This window comes from Lepisma saccharinum, chromosome 6 (genome assembly GCF_977018435.1).
Source record: "Lepisma saccharinum chromosome 6, izLepSacc3.1, whole genome shotgun sequence".
Taxonomy (NCBI): Eukaryota; Metazoa; Arthropoda; class Insecta; order Zygentoma; family Lepismatidae; genus Lepisma; species Lepisma saccharinum.
The window spans coordinates 79,941,064-79,964,462 of record NC_139234.1 but is presented as its reverse complement, the minus strand read 5'-3'; the positions used below and the strand labels follow the sequence as shown (position 1 = coordinate 79,964,462).

The 23,399-nt window shown below is 27.9% G+C and overlaps 7 pseudogenes; 4 read left to right on the top strand and 3 right to left on the bottom strand.

The window, feature by feature from the left end:
- The first annotated feature begins 1,109 nt into the window (after positions 1 to 1,109).
- Positions 1,110 to 11,526, top strand: LOC145989126 (cytochrome c oxidase subunit 2 pseudogene; annotated as a pseudogene).
- On the top strand, positions 2,776 to 11,526 carry LOC145988911 (cytochrome c oxidase subunit 3 pseudogene; annotated as a pseudogene).
- LOC145988909 (NADH-ubiquinone oxidoreductase chain 4 pseudogene) lies at positions 4,388 to 7,527 on the bottom strand (annotated as a pseudogene).
- LOC145988910 (NADH-ubiquinone oxidoreductase chain 1 pseudogene) lies at positions 9,691 to 10,640 on the bottom strand (annotated as a pseudogene).
- Positions 11,527 to 16,393: 4,867 nt separating the features above from the next.
- LOC145989125 (cytochrome c oxidase subunit 2 pseudogene) lies at positions 16,394 to 17,084 on the top strand (annotated as a pseudogene).
- Positions 17,085 to 18,059: 975 nt separating this feature from the next.
- LOC145988912 (cytochrome c oxidase subunit 3 pseudogene) lies at positions 18,060 to 18,848 on the top strand (annotated as a pseudogene).
- Positions 18,849 to 19,671: 823 nt separating this feature from the next.
- LOC145988908 (NADH-ubiquinone oxidoreductase chain 4 pseudogene) lies at positions 19,672 to 23,149 on the bottom strand (annotated as a pseudogene).
- Positions 23,150 to 23,399: the final 250 nt, after the last annotated feature.

The window sequence follows — 23,399 nt, the reverse complement described above, 5'->3', positions numbered from 1 at the left end:
AATTAATATACGAACTATAGGAATATCTATAGAACGAGTACCATTATTTGTATGATCAGTAGTAATTACTGCAGTTCTACTGTTATTATCACTACCAGTCCTAGCAGGAGCAATTACCATATTATTAACAGATCGAAACTTAAATACCTCATTTTTTGATCCATCTGGTGGTGGAGATCCAATCTTATATCAACATCTATTCTGATTTTTTGGACACCCAGAAGTATATATCCTGATTCTACCAGGATTTGGAATAATTTCACATATTGTAACTCAAGAAAGAGGTAAAAAAGAAACATTTGGAGTTCTAGGAATAATTTATGCAATAATAGCAATTGGATTCCTAGGATTTATTGTATGGGCACATCATATATTTACTGTAGGAATAGATGTTGATACACGAGCATATTTTACTGCAGCCACAATAATCATTGCTGTACCAACAGGAATTAAGGTATTTAGATGAATTGCAACATTACATGGGACACAAATTAATTACTCCCCATCAATATTATGAGCATTGGGGTTTATTTTCTTATTTACGATAGGAGGATTAACAGGAGTAGTATTAGCAAATTCATCACTAGATATTGTACTACATGATACATACTATGTTGTAGCACATTTTCACTATGTACTGTCCATAGGAGCAGTATTTGCTATCATAGCAGGACTAGTACATTGATTCCCACTCTTTACAGGAGTAATAATAAATCCAGATTGGTTAAAAATCCAATTCATCTCGATATTTATTGGAGTCAACCTAACATTCTTTCCACAACATTTTCTAGGATTAAGAGGAATACCACGACGATATTCGGATTATCCAGATGCATATGTAATATGAAATATTGTTTCAAGATTAGGGTCAATCTTATCATTTACAGCAGTAATTATTATAATTTTTATTACCTGAGAAGGTATAACAAGTGCCCGACCAACATTATTTAATCTACAACAAGCATCATCAATTGAGTGATATCAAATGTCACCTCCTTCTGAACATACATATTCAGAACTTCCAATACTCCTTACTAACAACTAATATTTAAGGTGGCAGAGAAGTGCATTGAATTTAAGCTTCAAATATAAGGGATATCCCTTACTTAAAAGTGGCAACCTGAAATCAAATAGGACTACAAGATAGATCCTCCCCACTAATAGAACAGATAATATTTTTCCATGACCACACAATATTAATTTTAATTATAATTACAGTATTAGTAGGATATTTAATAGCATCATTATTTAGTAACAAATTAACAAATCGAATACTTTTAGAAGGACAAACATTAGAAACAATATGAACAATCATACCAGCAATTACCCTAATTTTTATTGCCCTACCCTCTTTACGTTTATTATATTTATTAGATGAAATTAATCAACCTTCATTAACACTTAAAACTATTGGGCATCAATGATATTGAAGTTATGAATATTCAGATTTTATAAAGGCAGAATTTGATTCATATATATCCCCAACAAATGAAATATCTTTAGACTCGTTTCGATTATTAGACGTAGATAATCGAACAGTACTACCAATTAATATAGATATTCGAGTGTTAACTACATCTGCAGATGTATTACATTCATGGGCCATACCATCTATAGGAATTAAGATAGATGCCACTCCAGGGCGACTTAACCAAGCAGGGGTAAACATTAGTCGAATTGGTCTCTTTTTTGGACAGTGTTCAGAAATTTGTGGGTCTAATCATAGATTTATACCAATTATTGTTGAAACTACAACTCACAAATCTTTTATTAGTTGATTAATAAAAATTATACAAGAATCATTAGATGACTGAAAAGTAAGTAATGGTCTCTTAAACCACAAAATAGTAATATAACAACTACTTCTAATGAAAAGAGTTAGTTAATATATAATAACATAGGAATGTCAAACCTAAATTATCCTCGTAGATACTTTTTTATCCCACAAATATATCCATTAAACTGAATTATTTTATTCACAATATTTATATTAATTTATTTTTTATTTTTAATTGTCAACTATTATAACTATAATAAATTATTAAATAATAATAATTTTAGGATAGAAAATAAGCCAAAAATTAAATACTGAAAATGATAACAAGATTATTCTCATCATTTGACCCAACATCATCAATTATAAATATATCACTAAATTGAATAAGAACATTCTTGGGATTATTAATAATTCCAACCCCATTTTGGTTAATACAATCACGAACCTCTATATTATATAATATAATAATAGTAAAACTACATGAAGAATTTAAAACATTTTTAGGAACAATTAGTCACCAAGGAAGAACTCTAATATTTATTAGTATATTTTCAATAATTCTATTTAATAATTCAATAGGATTATTACCCTATGTATTTACTAGATCAAGCCACTTAGTCTTTACCCTAACCCTGGCCCTACCAATATGATTATCATTTATATTATTCGGGTGAATTAATAACACAAAACATATATTAGCACACCTAGTGCCGGAAGGTGTGCCAGCACTATTAATACCAATTATAGTAGGGATTGAAATGATTAGAAATCTAATTCGCCCAATGACTCTATCAGTACGATTAGCAGCCAATATAATAGTTGGCCATTTAATAATATCAATAATTGGAAATGCAGGAACAATATTAGAAGTTATTGGGATTTCAATACTAATTTTAGCACAAGTTATATTAATTATCATAGAAACAGCCGTAGCATTTATTCAGTCTTACGTATTTGCCTTATTAATTGCTATTTATTCTAGAGAGTCAAAATAACTAATGTCAGCAAATCAAAATCACCCATATCACTTAGTAGACCAAAGTCCATGACCAGCAACAGGAGCCCTTAGAGCAATAATATTAACAACAGGAATAATTAGATGATTTCATCAACAAAATATAATACTATTATTAATAGGGGTAACAACAATACTCCTTACAATAATTCAATGATGACGAGATATTTCACGAGAAGGAACATATCAAGGATTACATACAAATCAAGTTATAATAGGGCTACGATGAGGTATAATTTTATTTATTATTTCAGAAGTACTATTTTTCGTATCATTTTTTTGAGCATTTTTCCATAGAAGTTTGTCTCCAACAATTGAACTAGGAATAATATGACCACCAAGGGGGATTACTCCATTTAACCCAATACAAGTACCTTTATTAAATACAGCAATTCTGTTAGCCTCAGGGGTAACAGTAACATGAGCTCATCATAGACTATTAGAAAAAAACCATTCACATACAATGCAAGCACTTATATTAACATTAATATTAGGAGTATATTTTACTATTCTTCAAGCATATGAATATTATGAGTCCCCATTTACTATTGCTGATGCAGTATATGGATCTACATTCTTTATAGCAACAGGATTTCACGGACTTCATGTTATTATTGGATCAACATTCCTAGGAGTATGTTTAGCTCGACACATCTCATGTCACTTTTCACCAACACATCACTTCGGGTTTGAGGCAGCAGCATGATATTGACACTTCGTAGATGTAGTATGATTATTCCTTTATATTTCAATTTATTGATGAGGTAGATAATTTACTTAGTATATTTAAAGTACATTTAACTTCCAATTAAAAAGGTTATAATAAAATAAAGTAAATAATTAATATAATTATAAGTACTTCATTATTAATTATAATAATCACATCAATTGTAATAATATTATCCACACTACTATCAAAAAAAATAATTACAGACCGAGAAAAAAGATCACCATTTGAATGTGGGTTTGACCCAAAATCCTCAGCACGAATTCCATTCTCTATAAAATTTTTTCTAATTGCAATAATTTTTCTAATTTTTGATGTAGAAATTGTATTACTATTACCAATAACAGTTATTATTACTAATTCAAAATTAATATATTGACTATGTGTTAGACTCCTATTTCTATTAATTTTACTTTTAGGCTTATATCATGAATGAACCCAAGGATCACTAGAATGAGCATGCTAGAGTAATAGTTAATAATAACATTTGAGTTGCATTCAAAAGGTATTGAATTATTCAATTTACTTTATTAAGCAAGAAGCAAGAGCAATCAGTTTCGACCTGAATAAATTGGTATATATTACCCTTGCTTACTTGACTGAAGCCAAAGAAAGGCGGCATATTAATGTTAATAATAAAATTAGGATTATCTCCTCAGTTAAGGGGTATCTTATTAAGTGGGGGCTGCTAACTTCCATCCTTAGTGGTGAAATTCCATTAATACTCTTAACATTATTTCTTTAGTATAAAGTTACATTATCTTTTCATGATAAAGCTGAACTTTAAATAAGTTCAAGAAATGTTTACAGAATTATTTTATTCTTCCTAATAACTTCAATATTATGCTTTATTATAAGCTATATAAACACACATAAAGTATTAATAAAACTACTATTAAAAATGAAAATATAAAATAAATATTAAAATAATTAGAATGTATTAGTTGAATATTTAAAGAACCACTCCTTATATATTTATACACTCCCTGCCCCCCCATAAGTTCACTTCATCCATAATCAATAGCCTTAATATATACCCCCCCAGTAATAAATGAACTACCAATTAATCCACCAGATGATAAATAAGGTAAAAATCATATTCCTCCTAATAAATAGTATATTATTTTATTATTAAAAAACGGATAAACATCAAACAAAAAAGATGTAATATTATATCCAATTCATCCCCCCAATAAAATACAAATAACTGCCCCTATTTTCAAATTAAGGGGGATAATAACAACAAAAATAGAAGGAAAAAGTAATCATATTAATCCAGAACCCCCTACAACGGATAGTAGTAGTAATCCTAATATGCCTTTAAATATACCTCACCCCCCCTCATCAGAAAAGAATTGAAATGATGTACCTCTATAAGACTTACCAGCTAAATAATAATTTAATCGAAAACTATAGGCTATTGTTATACCCGTAGAAATTCATAATAAAACAAATATTACTAAATTAAAAGAAGATATACTTAATATTTCCAAAATTAAATCCCTAGAATAAAATCCAGCCAAAAATGGTATTCCACATAGGGCAAGTCTAGAAACTATTATACAAGAAATAGTTATTGGTATTTTATTAATTAATCCCCCCATACAACGAATATCCTGAACATCCCCTATAATATGAATTACTACACCAGCACATAAAAACAATAAAGACTTAAATATAGCGTGCGTCAACAAGTGAAAAAATGATAACTCCTTTAATCCCATAGATAATGTTAATATTATTAAACCAAGCTGTCTTAATGTAGACAAAGCAATAATTTTCCTTAAATCATATTCAAAATTAGCACCAACCCCAGCTATAAATATAGTTAGTCCAGATAACAATAAAAGTATCCTACCAAAAACAGTATATATCAATATATCCCCAAAACGAATTAATAAATAAACCCCAGCAGTAACCAAAGTAGAAGAATGAACTAGTGCAGAAACTGGGGTTGGTGCAGCTATAGCTGCCGGCAACCACGCAGAAAACGGAATTTGTGCACTCTTTGTTATTCCAGCAATAATAATAAATCTAGTAATTAATATTATATCAAAATCAGAAACTAATCATAAATAACAAATATAATTCCATCTACCATAATTTAATATTCAAGCAATAGATAACAAAATAAACACGTCACCAATTCGATTGGACAGAGCAGTTAATATCCCAGCAGAATAGGAACGGGCATTCTGATAATAAATTACTAGACAATAAGAAACTAACCCTAGACCATCTCATCCTAAAATAATTCTAATAATATTAGGAGAAATAATTAAAAACATTATAGATCCAACAAATAATAAGACTAAAATAATAAATCGATTTATATTATAGTCTCCCTCCATATAAGAACCTCTATAATTAATAACCATAGAAGAAATATATATAACTAAACCTATAAAAATTAAAGATATTCAATCAAATAATATTGTTATAATAATGCTAGAACTATTCAAATTAACAATATTTCACTCAATAAAAATTGTAACATCCTTAATTAAAAATATTATCCCCAATAACAATAAAATTATTCTACTAATCAATAAAATAATAGATACCATGCTTGTAATAAAAAAATTAAAAACCATTGATTTAAGAACTTTTAGTTACCACTAAGCCCACAACTTACCATTCTATTTAAACTACTTAAATATTTTAAATTCAATGAAATATTGGAGAACAAAAAATAATTAAAAAATTTAATGGGAATAAATGACAAAATAATAATAAATATTCACGAATATTACTTCTTCAACAAGAAAATACACCAGAATAATATATTCCATGCTGAGTATAAGAATATAAATATAAAGTATAGCCAGCACTTAAAAAAGAAAGTAATGCAACACCCACAAAACTAAAATAAGATCACCCAATAATTCTATTTAATAAACTAATTTCACCCAGTAAGTTAATAGAGGGTGGGGCAGCCATATTAGTAATTCTTAATATAAATCATCACAAAGATAATCTAGGAATATAATTAATTATTCCCCTATTAATTAATATACTACGACTACCTAATCGTTCATAAGTAATATTTACCAGACAAAATATCCCAGAAGAACAAAGGCCATGTGCTACTATTAAAATAAGACCACCATTTATCCCCCATGTTCCTATAGTTATAATTCCTATTAAAACAAGGCCTATGTGTGCTACAGATGAATACGCAACCAAGGCCCTTAAATCAATTTGACGTATACAAACAAGACTAATTATTCAAATTCCAACAATTCTAATACCAAATCAAAAAATATTATACTTAATAGCTAATCTCTCGATACAAGAAATAATTCGCAAAATACCATATCCACCAAGCTTTAATAAAATCCCAGCCAAAATTATAGATCCACTAACTGGAGCCTCAACATGAGCCCTAGGTAATCACAAATGAACCAAAAACATAGGTATTTTTACTAAAAAAGCAAACACCATTCTAACATACCAAACAAAATAATTTATATCAACATTAATATATCTAAATATATACATATATAACCCACCAATCTTATAATTTAATATAAAAATACCAACCAAAAGGGGTAAAGAAGCAAGTAATGTATAAAAAAGTAAATATACCCCCGCCTGTACTCGCTCTGGTTGATATCCTCACCCTAAAATTAAAAATAAAGTAGGTACTAATGACCCCTCAAAAAACAAATAAAATAAAAAAAAATTTATTCTTATAAAAGTTAATATTAATAATAATAATAAAATAATTAATAAAAATATAAATCTACAAGGATAAAAATAAATAGATATAATACTATTTCTAGCCACTATTATTAAAAAGATAATTCAAATACTAAGCAAAATTAAAGAATAGGATATTACGTCTAATCCAATAAAATAACCAGCCCCCCATACTCCTATACCAAATCACACTATTAATAAAAACAAAAAACAACCAAAAACAATAGAAGTTTGAACCACCATTCATAAAGAACTATTAAATCTCAAAAGGATTAAAAATATAAAATAAAAAATATATTTTAACATTTTAATAATACAAAAGAATTAAAATAATCATTACCATGAGTGCGTGTAACTGATACTATAATAGAGAGACCAAGGGCCCCTTCACATACACAAAATGAAATAAATAATAAACAAAAGTAAGCTTCTTCCTGATTATTAATAAAATAATAAGTTATATATAAATATAAGGATAATACAATAAATTCAAGTCTTAATAGAGTGACTAATAAATGCCTACGCTGAGAAATAAAACATAAAAATCTAATAAATAAAATAATTAATATAAATAATATGCTTAACATAAGTTTTTATAGTTTAATAAAAACAATGGTCTTGTAAATCATAAATGAATTAATAATTCTAAAAACATCAAGGAAGATATAATTATATCATCATTAGCTCCCAAAGCCAATATTTTTATTAAACTACTCCTTGATATTAAAATACAATTAATACTAATTACCATTATAATATTATTAGCACTAATAATACTATATATAAAACATCCACTATCTATAGGGGTTATACTAATTATACAAACTGTTACTGCATGTTTAACAATATCAACATTTCTAAAATCCACATGACTTTCCTATGTATTATTTCTAGTATTTTTAGGAGGAATATTAGTTCTATTTATTTATACAACAAGACTTACACCAAATGAAATATTCAAAATAAGAATAAAAATATTAGCTTTAGGTATAACCCTAATATTATTATGTTTATTTATATTAATAATAATAGATCCATTATTAGCCCCCTCAATACTACAAAATATAGATACCTATACAACCTGAAGAAATACCCCCCCACTGCCAGGAATAAAATTATATAATGAATCTATTATAATAATAACTACTATAACAGTAGCATATTTATTTATTACATTAATTGCAATTGTAAAAATTACTAGACTTTCACACGGCCCCCTAAAAATAATTAAATAATTACAAATGACAAAGCCAGCACGGATCTATCACCCCCTACTTAAACTAGCAAATAATGCATTAGTAGACCTACCAGCCCCACTAAATATTTCATACTGATGAAATTTTGGTTCACTTATAGGAATGTGTCTCTCAATCCAAGTCTTAACGGGTCTTTTTCTAGCAATACATTATATTTCAAGAACAGATTTAGCCTTTTCTAGAGTAATACACATCTGCCGAGATGTAAACTATGGATGAATATTACGAACTATCCATGCCAATGGAGCCTCCATATTCTTTATTTGTATATATATGCATGTTGGACGAGGGATATATTATGGATCCTACTTATATTTTCACACATGATCTATTGGGGTTATAATTATATTAGCAACAATAGCAACAGCATTTGTTGGATATGTACTACCATGAGGTCAAATATCATTTTGAGGTGCTACAGTAATTACTAACTTACTCTCGGCAATTCCATATTTAGGAACTATATTAGTTCAATGAATTTGGGGTGGATTTGCAGTAGATAGTGCCACACTAACTCGATTTTTTGCCTTCCATTTCTTATTACCATTTATTTTAATAGCAATATCCATAGTTCATTTACTTTTTTTGCATCAAACCGGATCTAATAATCCACTATCTATCAACAGCAACATGGATAAAATCCCATTCCATCCATACTTCTCCATAAAAGATATACTAGGGTTTATACTTATAATTTTAATATTAATACAACTCTCATTAATATTTCCAACAACCTTAGGAGATCCTGAAAATTTTACCCCTGCAAATCCACTAGTAACCCCTGTACATATTCAGCCAGAATGATACTTTCTATTTGCATATGCCATTCTACGATCAATTCCAAATAAGCTGGGAGGAGTAGTAGCACTAGTATTATCTATTATAATTTTATTTATTATACCAATACACCATAAAAGAAATTTTCGTGGTCTACAATTTTACCCCTTAAATCAAGGATTATTTTGACTAATATTTGCAACCTTTATTTTATTAACCTGAATTGGGGCCCGGCCTGTAGAAACTCCATATATTACTACTGGACAAATCTTAACAATTATATATTTTATATACTTCATTATATCACCGGCAACCCTACTACTATGAGATAAAATTTTAAAAAAATGACTTCTTGACTGAAATTTTAAGTGTATGTCTTGAAAACATAAAATAGAATATGAATATTCTAGAAGTCTTCACATTCTAATTATTATGCAACTAAATGTAAATTGATACAATCAAACCCCTAAAACCAACAAAAAAAAATAAGTAATTCAAAGAAACCGGAAGAAAACTCCTTCAAGCTAAATACATAAGTTTATCATAACGAAATCGTGGTAGTGTACCTCGAACTCAAATATAAATAAAGCCTAAAAAAATAACCCTTAAATAAAAAAGATAAGAAAAATGATATCCCCCCAATAATAAAATTCTAAATAAAACACTTATAAATAAAATACTAGCATATTCAGATATAAAAATTAAAGCAAACCCACCAGCACTATACTCAATATTAAACCCAGAAACAAGTTCAGACTCCCCCTCAGCAAAATCAAAAGGAGTTCGATTAGTTTCAGCTAAACAAGAACTCAATCAGGCTAGCGCCAATGGTATAGCAATAAAAATAAACCATAAATAGTCTTGAAAGACATTGAATAAAAGTAAATTATAACCACCAATTAAAAAAATAAAAGATAATAAGATTAGTACTAATCTAACCTCATAAGAAATAGTTTGAGCAACGGCTCGAAGCCCACCAAGTAATGCATAATTAGAATTAGATGATCACCCAGCAGATATTACTCTATATACTCCTATTCTTATACAACATAAAAAGAAAAACACCCCCAAATAAAAATTAAATAATAAGGTATGATATGGAAAAACAACCCAAACAACCAAAGATAAAAATAAACTAAAAACTGGAGATATATAATATGGGTAATAATTTCTTAAAGTAGGTAATGTTTGCTCCTTAGTAAATAACTTAACTGCATCAGCAAAAGGCTGAAAAATACCACAAATACCAACCCGATTAGGTCCCCTACGAATTTGAATATAACCTAACACCCTACGCTCAAATAAAGTAAAAAAAGCAACTCTAATTAAAACACACACAACTAAAATAATAAAAGAAATAATTCCAATAAATAAATCTAATATCATCCACTATAAAAAGAAATTTATCTTCATTATTGAATTCTAAATTCAATGCACTTCTCTGCCATAATAGTAATTATTATTAATCAATATTACATATATAATATAAGTATTTGGTCCTTTCGTACTAAAACACTCTTAATATTAAGAGATAGAAACCAACCTGGCTCACGCCGGTTTGAACTCAGATCATGTAAGAAATTAAAGGTCGAACAGACCATCAAATTTGAAATGCTACACCCAAATGATATCTTAATCCAACATCGAGGTCGCAACCCCTCCTGTCGATAAGATCTCTCAAGAAAGATTACGCTGTTATCCCTAAGGTAACTTATTCTTTAAATCACTAAAAATGGATCCCAAATAACAAAAATTATTGAATATTAAATAAAAAAGAGCTAATTATTATCTTCCCATCACCCCAACGAAATATTATTAAATAATATATATAATTATACTACTAATCAAAACATCATTAAAATAATATAAAGATCTATAGGGTCTTATCGTCCCCTTAAAAAAATAAAGCCTTTTCACTTTAAAGTAAAATTATACATTAATTAACTAAAGACAGTCTATTCCTCGTCCAACCATTCATTCTAGCCCCCAATTAAAAGACTAATGATTATGCTACCTTCGCACGGTCAAAATACCGCGGCCATTAAACAAGTGTCATTGGGCAGGTTATACTTCATATAAAAATCATGAAAAGATGTTTTTGATAAACAGGCGAGAATAAATTTTGCCTAATTCCTTTAATTAATTAAATAAATATACTAATAGAATCATAATTTCAAAATAAAACCAATTAAAATATACAATTAAGTAAGAAAGTAAAACCAAACTAAATTTTTAATAAAATTTCAAATAAATTATAACAAAATTACAAAAACTAGCAATCTCCAAACCAATAAATATAATAGTTTATTATAAGGTTATAACCAACATATTAACTAGAAGCACATCCCCCTAGTCATAACTAAGCATTAATATTATAATATATATATTAATATAAAAAATATTAAAATGTAAAGCTATATTAAATATAATTCCCTAATAACTAGATATAAGGTAAGTCGAATAACATTTTATTACAAGTAACAATTTTAACAGAAAAATATAACACTTTTACCTTAAAATTAATTCTACTAGCTCCTCACCTTTCGAGAAAACAGAATATTCAATTAAAATTTAATCCTCCCTGATACAAAAGGTACGATTATTAACATCTCCTATAATAAAAATTAATATTTCATATATTTAATAAGTCCAACACTGTACTAATAATCTATAACAAAATAATTCATATGTACTAATCATATAACCAACCACAATAAAATTCCTTTTCATATATAAACAATTTATAAACAAAATTCAAATAGTAATAAAATTTCTATCAAAATATATCGAATTGCACGACTAACTACTCAATGTAAATGAATATTCTAACTAACAGAAATATTTTGATACTACTCAAACTAGGCACACCTTCCGGTACGCCTACTATGTTACGACTTATCTCACCTATATAAATGAGAGCGACGGGCGATGTGTGCATGCCCTAGAGCTAATAAACCAAAATGCTATTCTAAAACAAAATTACAATTAAATCCAATTTCAAACATAATTACAACACATTATCCAAATCAACATAATGTAACCCATCTCCACCTACTAATAAGCTGCACCTTGACCTGAAATATATTTCAATAGAAAAAAAAACATATATATTTAAATATTCAAACTACGGCGGTATACAAACTGATATTTTACAATAATAGGTCAAATAAAACGCGGAATATCGATTACGGAACAGGTTCCTCTAAATAGAATAAAGCACCGCCAAATTCTTTGAGTTTCAAGATCATAACTAATACTACTCAAACCAAATTCACAATGATAATAATAGGGTATCTAATCCTAGTTTAATATATCACCTTTATAGAATTAATAAAAAATAAAGAACAAATTATATTAAAAATTTCACCCAATAAATAAAATATAAACAACCAAAAATCAATTATTACTACAATTAAGTCAACAGCCCTCCACTTATGTCCCCACGTCTAACCGCGGCAGCTGGCACGAATTTAGCCGGACAAAATAAATATTAAAATTCAAAATCCTGTAATCTAATTTACATTAAAATTAAACAAACCCACACACTGCGAGCTAAATCAAAATACACCGTTTCAACCCATAAAAAATTGACGGAAATTTTTCCTCTCTTTAATAAATACATATGTAAAATTTAACTAGGGAGATTTAAGCTAGAATAAAACTTTAATTTAAAAATATAAAGAGAGGTTCCTTATTATTACATATTATGTATTATATTAAATTAAATTATAATTAGAAATTATCTCACGAAAATTTCCCCCATTATATTTTTTAACTCACTTTCCCGTACTATATAGAACACAATTTTTTTTTTCCCTCAAAATTGTGTTCTATATAGATATATTAACTTCTTTTTTCTCTAGACTCAATAAGTGTTAAAATGACATGTTAATTAAGTCAATTACTTTAAGTTAGACTACAAAAACTTAAAAAAAATTAGATAAAATTAAAATCAATTCTGAAGTATTTTATATTATTTAATAAATAGGTTCTACTTATTGATCATAACAATAAAAATCTAATAAATAATATTATTAACCCACTATTATAATTTAATTATAAATAAGATGTCTGAAAAAGAATTACCATGATAGGGTAAAGTATACATGAAACTTAACATGTTCTTATTAAATTCATTTTTTATAAAAAATGAATTTTTATAACTGAAAGAATTAAACTTTCTCCAATGGTATCAAACCCCATAGTGCATCATACACCAAAATATAATAAAAAGGTAAGCTAATTAAGCTAGAGGGCTCATACCCCACATATGAAGGTTTATAATTAATCCTTCCCTTTTTAATGCTCACAACCCCCAAAAAAATAATATTCCTATTGACCCTCACAATAGGAACCCTCCTTTCCATTTCTTCCACCTCATGATATGGAGCCTGGATAGGCTTAGAAATTAATTTAATATCTTTTATTCCATTAATTTCCACACCAAATAATCAACGAAATACAGAAGCATCACTTAAATACTTTCTAATCCAAGCATTAGCATCATCAATAATTTTGGCCGCAGCATTAATTATAATTAATGCCGTAAATTTCAATATACAAACCCAACTTCTAATTACAGCTTTATTAATAAAAATAGGAGCTGCTCCATTTCACATTTGAATACCAGAAGTTATAGAAGGAATGACATGAATTAACTGTTTAGTAATAACAACTATTCAAAAAATTGCTCCATCAACATTACTTAGATATGTAATTGACAATTTAAGTATAATTCTAATTTTAACAATTAGAACATCAGCAATTATTGGGGCAATTGGAGGATTAAATCAAACCTCATTACGAAAAATTATAGCCTTTTCATCAATTAACCACATATCATGGATTATCCTAAGAATAGCATCAGAAGATAACACCTGATTAACATATTTATTACTATACATCCTTATAACCACCTCTACCATTATGCTATTTTCAATAAACAAAACATACTATATCCATCAATTGTTTATATTGAAACTTCCCCCCACCAAAAAGATGTCTTTATTTATATCAATGTTATCTCTTGGTGGACTACCACCCCTACTAGGATTCTTACCAAAATGACTAGTTATTATTCAAACAACCAACCTTAAACAATTAATTATAATTATAATTCTAATTAGTATATCACTATTAACCCTATATTATTACTTACGAACCTCACTTACATCAATTTTAATAAATTATAAAACTAATATATGAAATATTACTAACAACAAACCGTTAAATTTAAAAGAACAAGTATTATCGGTAATTACAATTTTTCTTGCAGTGTGTGGACTACCTATAATTCAACCAATTTATATATCTTTATAAAATCTTTATAAGGTCTTAAGTTAATTTTAAACTAATGACCTTCAAAGTCATAAATAAGGGGTATCTTTTAGGCCTTAATACATATAGTGTATCACCCTGAAATTGCAGTTCAAAATTATTATTCTTAACTATAAAGCCAAAATTTAATGAGAGAGTTTAAAACTCATAAATAAATTTACAGTTTATCACCTATAAAACTTCAGTCATCTCATTCTTGCAACGATGATTATTTTCTACTAACCATAAAGATATTGGTACAATATATTTAATTTTCGGGGTATGATCAGGAATAGTTGGAACATCATTAAGAATCTTAATCCGTATAGAATTAGGCCAACCAGGAAGTTTAATTGGAGATGACCAAATCTACAATGTAATTGTAACTGCACACGCATTTATTATAATTTTTTTCATAGTAATACCCATTATAATTGGAGGATTTGGAAACTGATTAGTGCCTTTAATAATTGGGGCCCCAGACATAGCCTTCCCACGATTAAATAACATAAGATTTTGATTACTACCCCCATCACTAACTCTACTATTATCAGGAAGAATTGTAGAAAGTGGTGCAGGAACTGGTTGAACAGTATATCCTCCTCTATCTGCAGGAATTGCACATGCTGGAGCCTCTGTTGACTTATCAATTTTTTCATTACATTTAGCAGGAGTATCCTCTATTCTAGGGGCAGTAAACTTTATTACGACAGTAATTAATATACGAACTATAGGAATATCTATAGAACGAGTACCATTATTTGTATGATCAGTAGTAATTACTGCAGTTCTACTGTTATTATCACTACCAGTCCTAGCAGGAGCAATTACCATATTATTAACAGATCGAAACTTAAATACCTCATTTTTTGATCCATCTGGTGGTGGAGATCCAATCTTATATCAACATCTATTCTGATTTTTTGGACACCCAGAAGTATATATCCTGATTCTACCAGGATTTGGAATAATTTCACATATTGTAACTCAAGAAAGAGGTAAAAAAGAAACATTTGGAGTTCTAGGAATAATTTATGCAATAATAGCAATTGGATTCCTAGGATTTATTGTATGGGCACATCATATATTTACTGTAGGAATAGATGTTGATACACGAGCATATTTTACTGCAGCCACAATAATCATTGCTGTACCAACAGGAATTAAGGTATTTAGATGAATTGCAACATTACATGGGACACAAATTAATTACTCCCCATCAATATTATGAGCATTGGGGTTTATTTTCTTATTTACGATAGGAGGATTAACAGGAGTAGTATTAGCAAATTCATCACTAGATATTGTACTACATGATACATACTATGTTGTAGCACATTTTCACTATGTACTGTCCATAGGAGCAGTATTTGCTATCATAGCAGGACTAGTACATTGATTCCCACTCTTTACAGGAGTAATAATAAATCCAGATTGGTTAAAAATCCAATTCATCTCGATATTTATTGGAGTCAACCTAACATTCTTTCCACAACATTTTCTAGGATTAAGAGGAATACCACGACGATATTCGGATTATCCAGATGCATATGTAATATGAAATATTGTTTCAAGATTAGGGTCAATCTTATCATTTACAGCAGTAATTATTATAATTTTTATTACCTGAGAAGGTATAACAAGTGCCCGACCAACATTATTTAATCTACAACAAGCATCATCAATTGAGTGATATCAAATGTCACCTCCTTCTGAACATACATATTCAGAACTTCCAATACTCCTTACTAACAACTAATATTTAAGGTGGCAGAGAAGTGCATTGAATTTAAGCTTCAAATATAAGGGATATCCCTTACTTAAAAGTGGCAACCTGAAATCAAATAGGACTACAAGATAGATCCTCCCCACTAATAGAACAGATAATATTTTTCCATGACCACACAATATTAATTTTAATTATAATTACAGTATTAGTAGGATATTTAATAGCATCATTATTTAGTAACAAATTAACAAATCGAATACTTTTAGAAGGACAAACATTAGAAACAATATGAACAATCATACCAGCAATTACCCTAATTTTTATTGCCCTACCCTCTTTACGTTTATTATATTTATTAGATGAAATTAATCAACCTTCATTAACACTTAAAACTATTGGGCATCAATGATATTGAAGTTATGAATATTCAGATTTTATAAAGGCAGAATTTGATTCATATATATCCCCAACAAATGAAATATCTTTAGACTCGTTTCGATTATTAGACGTAGATAATCGAACAGTACTACCAATTAATATAGATATTCGAGTGTTAACTACATCTGCAGATGTATTACATTCATGGGCCATACCATCTATAGGAATTAAGATAGATGCCACTCCAGGGCGACTTAACCAAGCAGGGGTAAACATTAGTCGAATTGGTCTCTTTTTTGGACAGTGTTCAGAAATTTGTGGGTCTAATCATAGATTTATACCAATTATTGTTGAAACTACAACTCACAAATCTTTTATTAGTTGATTAATAAAAATTATACAAGAATCATTAGATGACTGAAAAGTAAGTAATGGTCTCTTAAACCACAAAATAGTAATATAACAACTACTTCTAATGAAAAGAGTTAGTTAATATATAATAACATAGGAATGTCAAACCTAAATTATCCTCGTAGATACTTTTTTATCCCACAAATATATCCATTAAACTGAATTATTTTATTCACAATATTTATATTAATTTATTTTTTATTTTTAATTGTCAACTATTATAACTATAATAAATTATTAAATAATAATAATTTTAGGATAGAAAATAAGCCAAAAATTAAATACTGAAAATGATAACAAGATTATTCTCATCATTTGACCCAACATCATCAATTATAAATATATCACTAAATTGAATAAGAACATTCTTGGGATTATTAATAATTCCAACCCCATTTTGGTTAATACAATCACGAACCTCTATATTATATAATATAATAATAGTAAAACTACATGAAGAATTTAAAACATTTTTAGGAACAATTAGTCACCAAGGAAGAACTCTAATATTTATTAGTATATTTTCAATAATTCTATTTAATAATTCAATAGGATTATTACCCTATGTATTTACTAGATCAAGCCACTTAGTCTTTACCCTAACCCTGGCCCTACCAATATGATTATCATTTATATTATTCGGGTGAATTAATAACACAAAACATATATTAGCACACCTAGTGCCGGAAGGTGTGCCAGCACTATTAATACCAATTATAGTAGGGATTGAAATGATTAGAAATCTAATTCGCCCAATGACTCTATCAGTACGATTAGCAGCCAATATAATAGTTGGCCATTTAATAATATCAATAATTGGAAATGCAGGAACAATATTAGAAGTTATTGGGATTTCAATACTAATTTTAGCACAAGTTATATTAATTATCATAGAAACAGCCGTAGCATTTATTCAGTCTTACGTATTTGCCTTATTAATTGCTATTTATTCTAGAGAGTCAAAATAACTAATGTCAGCAAATCAAAATCACCCATATCACTTAGTAGACCAAAGTCCATGACCAGCAACAGGAGCCCTTAGAGCAATAATATTAACAACAGGAATAATTAGATGATTTCATCAACAAAATATAATACTATTATTAATAGGGGTAACAACAATACTCCTTACAATAATTCAATGATGACGAGATATTTCACGAGAAGGAACATATCAAGGATTACATACAAATCAAGTTATAATAGGGCTACGATGAGGTATAATTTTATTTATTATTTCAGAAGTACTATTTTTCGTATCATTTTTTTGAGCATTTTTCCATAGAAGTTTGTCTCCAACAATTGAACTAGGAATAATATGACCACCAAGGGGGATTACTCCATTTAACCCAATACAAGTACCTTTATTAAATACAGCAATTCTGTTAGCCTCAGGGGTAACAGTAACATGAGCTCATCATAGACTATTAGAAAAAAACCATTCACATACAATGCAAGCACTTATATTAACATTAATATTAGGAGTATATTTTACTATTCTTCAAGCATATGAATATTATGAGTCCCCATTTACTATTGCTGATGCAGTATATGGATCTACATTCTTTATAGCAACAGGATTTCACGGACTTCATGTTATTATTGGATCAACATTCCTAGGAGTATGTTTAGCTCGACACATCTCATGTCACTTTTCACCAACACATCACTTCGGGTTTGAGGCAGCAGCATGATATTGACACTTCGTAGATGTAGTATGATTATTCCTTTATATTTCAATTTATTGATGAGGTAGATAATTTACTTAGTATATTTAAAGTACATTTAACTTCCAATTAAAAAGGTTATAATAAAATAAAGTAAATAATTAATATAATTATAAGTACTTCATTATTAATTATAATAATCACATCAATTGTAATAATATTATCCACACTACTATCAAAAAAAATAATTACAGACCGAGAAAAAAGATCACCATTTGAATGTGGGTTTGACCCAAAATCCTCAGCACGAATTCCATTCTCTATAAAATTTTTTCTAATTGCAATAATTTTTCTAATTTTTGATGTAGAAATTGTATTACTATTACCAATAACAGTTATTATTACTAATTCAAAATTAATATATTGACTATGTGTTAGACTCCTATTTCTATTAATTTTACTTTTAGGCTTATATCATGAATGAACCCAAGGATCACTAGAATGAGCATGCTAGAGTAATAGTTAATAATAACATTTGAGTTGCATTCAAAAGGTATTGAATTATTCAATTTACTTTATTAAGCAAGAAGCAAGAGCAATCAGTTTCGACCTGAATAAATTGGTATATATTACCCTTGCTTACTTGACTGAAGCCAAAGAAAGGCGGCATATTAATGTTAATAATAAAATTAGGATTATCTCCTCAGTTAAGGGGTATCTTATTAAGTGGGGGCTGCTAACTTCCATCCTTAGTGGTGAAATTCCATTAATACTCTTAACATTATTTCTTTAGTATAAAGTTACATTATCTTTTCATGATAAAGCTGAACTTTAAATAAGTTCAAGAAATGTTTACAGAATTATTTTATTCTTCCTAATAACTTCAATATTATGCTTTATTATAAGCTATATAAACACACATAAAGTATTAATAAAACTACTATTAAAAATGAAAATATAAAATAAATATTAAAATAATTAGAATGTATTAGTTGAATATTTAAAGAACCACTCCTTATATATTTATACACTCCCTGCCCCCCCATAAGTTCACTTCATCCATAATCAATAGCCTTAATATATACCCCCCCAGTAATAAATGAACTACCAATTAATCCACCAGATGATAAATAAGGTAAAAATCATATTCCTCCTAATAAATAGTATATTATTTTATTATTAAAAAACGGATAAACATCAAACAAAAAAGATGTAATATTATATCCAATTCATCCCCCCAATAAAATACAAATAACTGCCCCTATTTTCAAATTAAGGGGGATAATAACAACAAAAATAGAAGGAAAAAGTAATCATATTAATCCAGAACCCCCTACAACGGATAGTAGTAGTAATCCTAATATGCCTTTAAATATACCTCACCCCCCCTCATCAGAAAAGAATTGAAATGATGTACCTCTATAAGACTTACCAGCTAAATAATAATTTAATCGAAAACTATAGGCTATTGTTATACCCGTAGAAATTCATAATAAAACAAATATTACTAAATTAAAAGAAGATATACTTAATATTTCCAAAATTAAATCCCTAGAATAAAATCCAGCCAAAAATGGTATTCCACATAGGGCAAGTCTAGAAACTATTATACAAGAAATAGTTATTGGTATTTTATTAATTAATCCCCCCATACAACGAATATCCTGAACATCCCCTATAATATGAATTACTACACCAGCACATAAAAACAATAAAGACTTAAATATAGCGTGCGTCAACAAGTGAAAAAATGATAACTCCTTTAATCCCATAGATAATGTTAATATTATTAAACCAAGCTGTCTTAATGTAGACAAAGCAATAATTTTCCTTAAATCATATTCAAAATTAGCACCAACCCCAGCTATAAATATAGTTAGTCCAGATAACAATAAAAGTATCCTACCAAAAACAGTATATATCAATATATCCCCAAAACGAATTAATAAATAAACCCCAGCAGTAACCAAAGTAGAAGAATGAACTAGTGCAGAAACTGGGGTTGGTGCAGCTATAGCTGCCGGCAACCACGCAGAAAACGGAATTTGTGCACTCTTTGTTATTCCAGCAATAATAATAAATCTAGTAATTAATATTATATCAAAATCAGAAACTAATCATAAATAACAAATATAATTCCATCTACCATAATTTAATATTCAAGCAATAGATAACAAAATAAACACGTCACCAATTCGATTGGACAGAGCAGTTAATATCCCAGCAGAATAGGAACGGGCATTCTGATAATAAATTACTAGACAATAAGAAACTAACCCTAGACCATCTCATCCTAAAATAATTCTAATAATATTAGGAGAAATAATTAAAAACATTATAGATCCAACAAATAATAAGACTAAAATAATAAATCGATTTATATTATAGTCTCCCTCCATATAAGAACCTCTATAATTAATAACCATAGAAGAAATATATATAACTAAACCTATAAAAATTAAAGATATTCAATCAAATAATATTGTTATAATAATGCTAGAACTATTCAAATTAACAATATTTCACTCAATAAAAATTGTAACATCCTTAATTAAAAATATTATCCCCAATAACAATAAAATTATTCTACTAATCAATAAAATAATAGATACCATGCTTGTAATAAAAAAATTAAAAACCATTGATTTAAGAACTTTTAGTTACCACTAAGCCCACAACTTACCATTCTATTTAAACTACTTAAATATTTTAAATTCAATGAAATATTGGAGAACAAAAAATAATTAAAAAATTTAATGGGAATAAATGACAAAATAATAATAAATATTCACGAATATTACTTCTTCAACAAGAAAATACACCAGAATAATATATTCCATGCTGAGTATAAGAATATAAATATAAAGTATAGCCAGCACTTAAAAAAGAAAGTAATGCAACACCCACAAAACTAAAATAAGATCACCCAATAATTCTATTTAATAAACTAATTTCACCCAGTAAGTTAATAGAGGGTGGGGCAGCCATATTAGTAATTCTTAATATAAATCATCACAAAGATAATCTAGGAATATAATTAATTATTCCCCTATTAATTAATATACTACGACTACCTAATCGTTCATAAGTAATATTTACCAGACAAAATATCCCAGAAGAACAAAGGCCATGTGCTACTATTAAAATAAGACCACCATTTATCCCCCATGTTCCTATAGTTATAATTCCTATTAAAACAAGGCCTATGTGTGCTACAGATGAATACGCAACCAAGGCCCTTAAATCAATTTGACGTATACAAACAAGACTAATTATTCAAATTCCAACAATTCTAATACCAAATCAAAAAATATTATACTTAATAGCTAATCTCTCGATACAAGAAATAATTCGCAAAATACCATATCCACCAAGCTTTAATAAAATCCCAGCCAAAATTATAGATCCACTAACTGGAGCCTCAACATGAGCCCTAGGTAATCACAAATGAACCAAAAACATAGGTATTTTTACTAAAAAAGCAAACACCATTCTAACATACCAAACAAAATAATTTATATCAACATTAATATATCTAAATATATACATATATAACCCACCAATCTTATAATTTAATATAAAAATACCAACCAAAAGGGGTAAAGAAGCAAGTAATGTATAAAAAAGTAAATATACCCCCGCCTGTACTCGCTCTGGTTGATATCCTCACCCTAAAATTAAAAATAAAGTAGGTACTAATGACCCCTCAAAAAACAAATAAAATAAAAAAAAATTTATTCTTATAAAAGTTAATATTAATAATAATAATAAAATAATTAATAAAAATATAAATCTACAAGGATAAAAATAAATAGATATAATACTATTTCTAGCCACTATTATTAAAAAGATAATTCAAATACTAAGCAAAATTAAAGAATAGGATATTACGTCTAATCCAATAAAATAACCAGCCCCCCATACTCCTATACCAAATCACACTATTAATAAAAACAAAAAACAACCAAAAACAATAGAAGTTTGAACCACCATTCATAAAGAACTATTAAATCTCAAAAGGATTAAAAATATAAAATAAAAAATATATTTTAACATTTTAATAATACAAAAGAATTAAAATAATCATTACCATGAGTGCGTGTAACTGATACTATAATAGAGAGACCAAGGGCCCCTTCACATACACAAAATGAAATAAATAATAAACAAAAGTAAGCTTCTTCCTGATTATTAATAAAATAATAAGTTATATATAAATATAAGGATAATACAATAAATTCAAGTCTTAATAGAGTGACTAATAAATGCCTACGCTGAGAAATAAAACATAAAAATCTAATAAATAAAATAATTAATATAAATAATATGCTTAACATAAGTTTTTATAGTTTAATAAAAACAATGGTCTTGTAAATCATAAATGAATTAATAATTCTAAAAACATCAAGGAAGATATAATTATATCATCATTAGCTCCCAAAGCCAATATTTTTATTAAACTACTCCTTGATATTAAAATACAATTAATACTAATTACCATTATAATATTATTAGCACTAATAATACTATATATAAAACATCCACTATCTATAGGGGTTATACTAATTATACAAACTGTTACTGCATGTTTAACAATATCAACATTTCTAAAATCCACATGACTTTCCTATGTATTATTTCTAG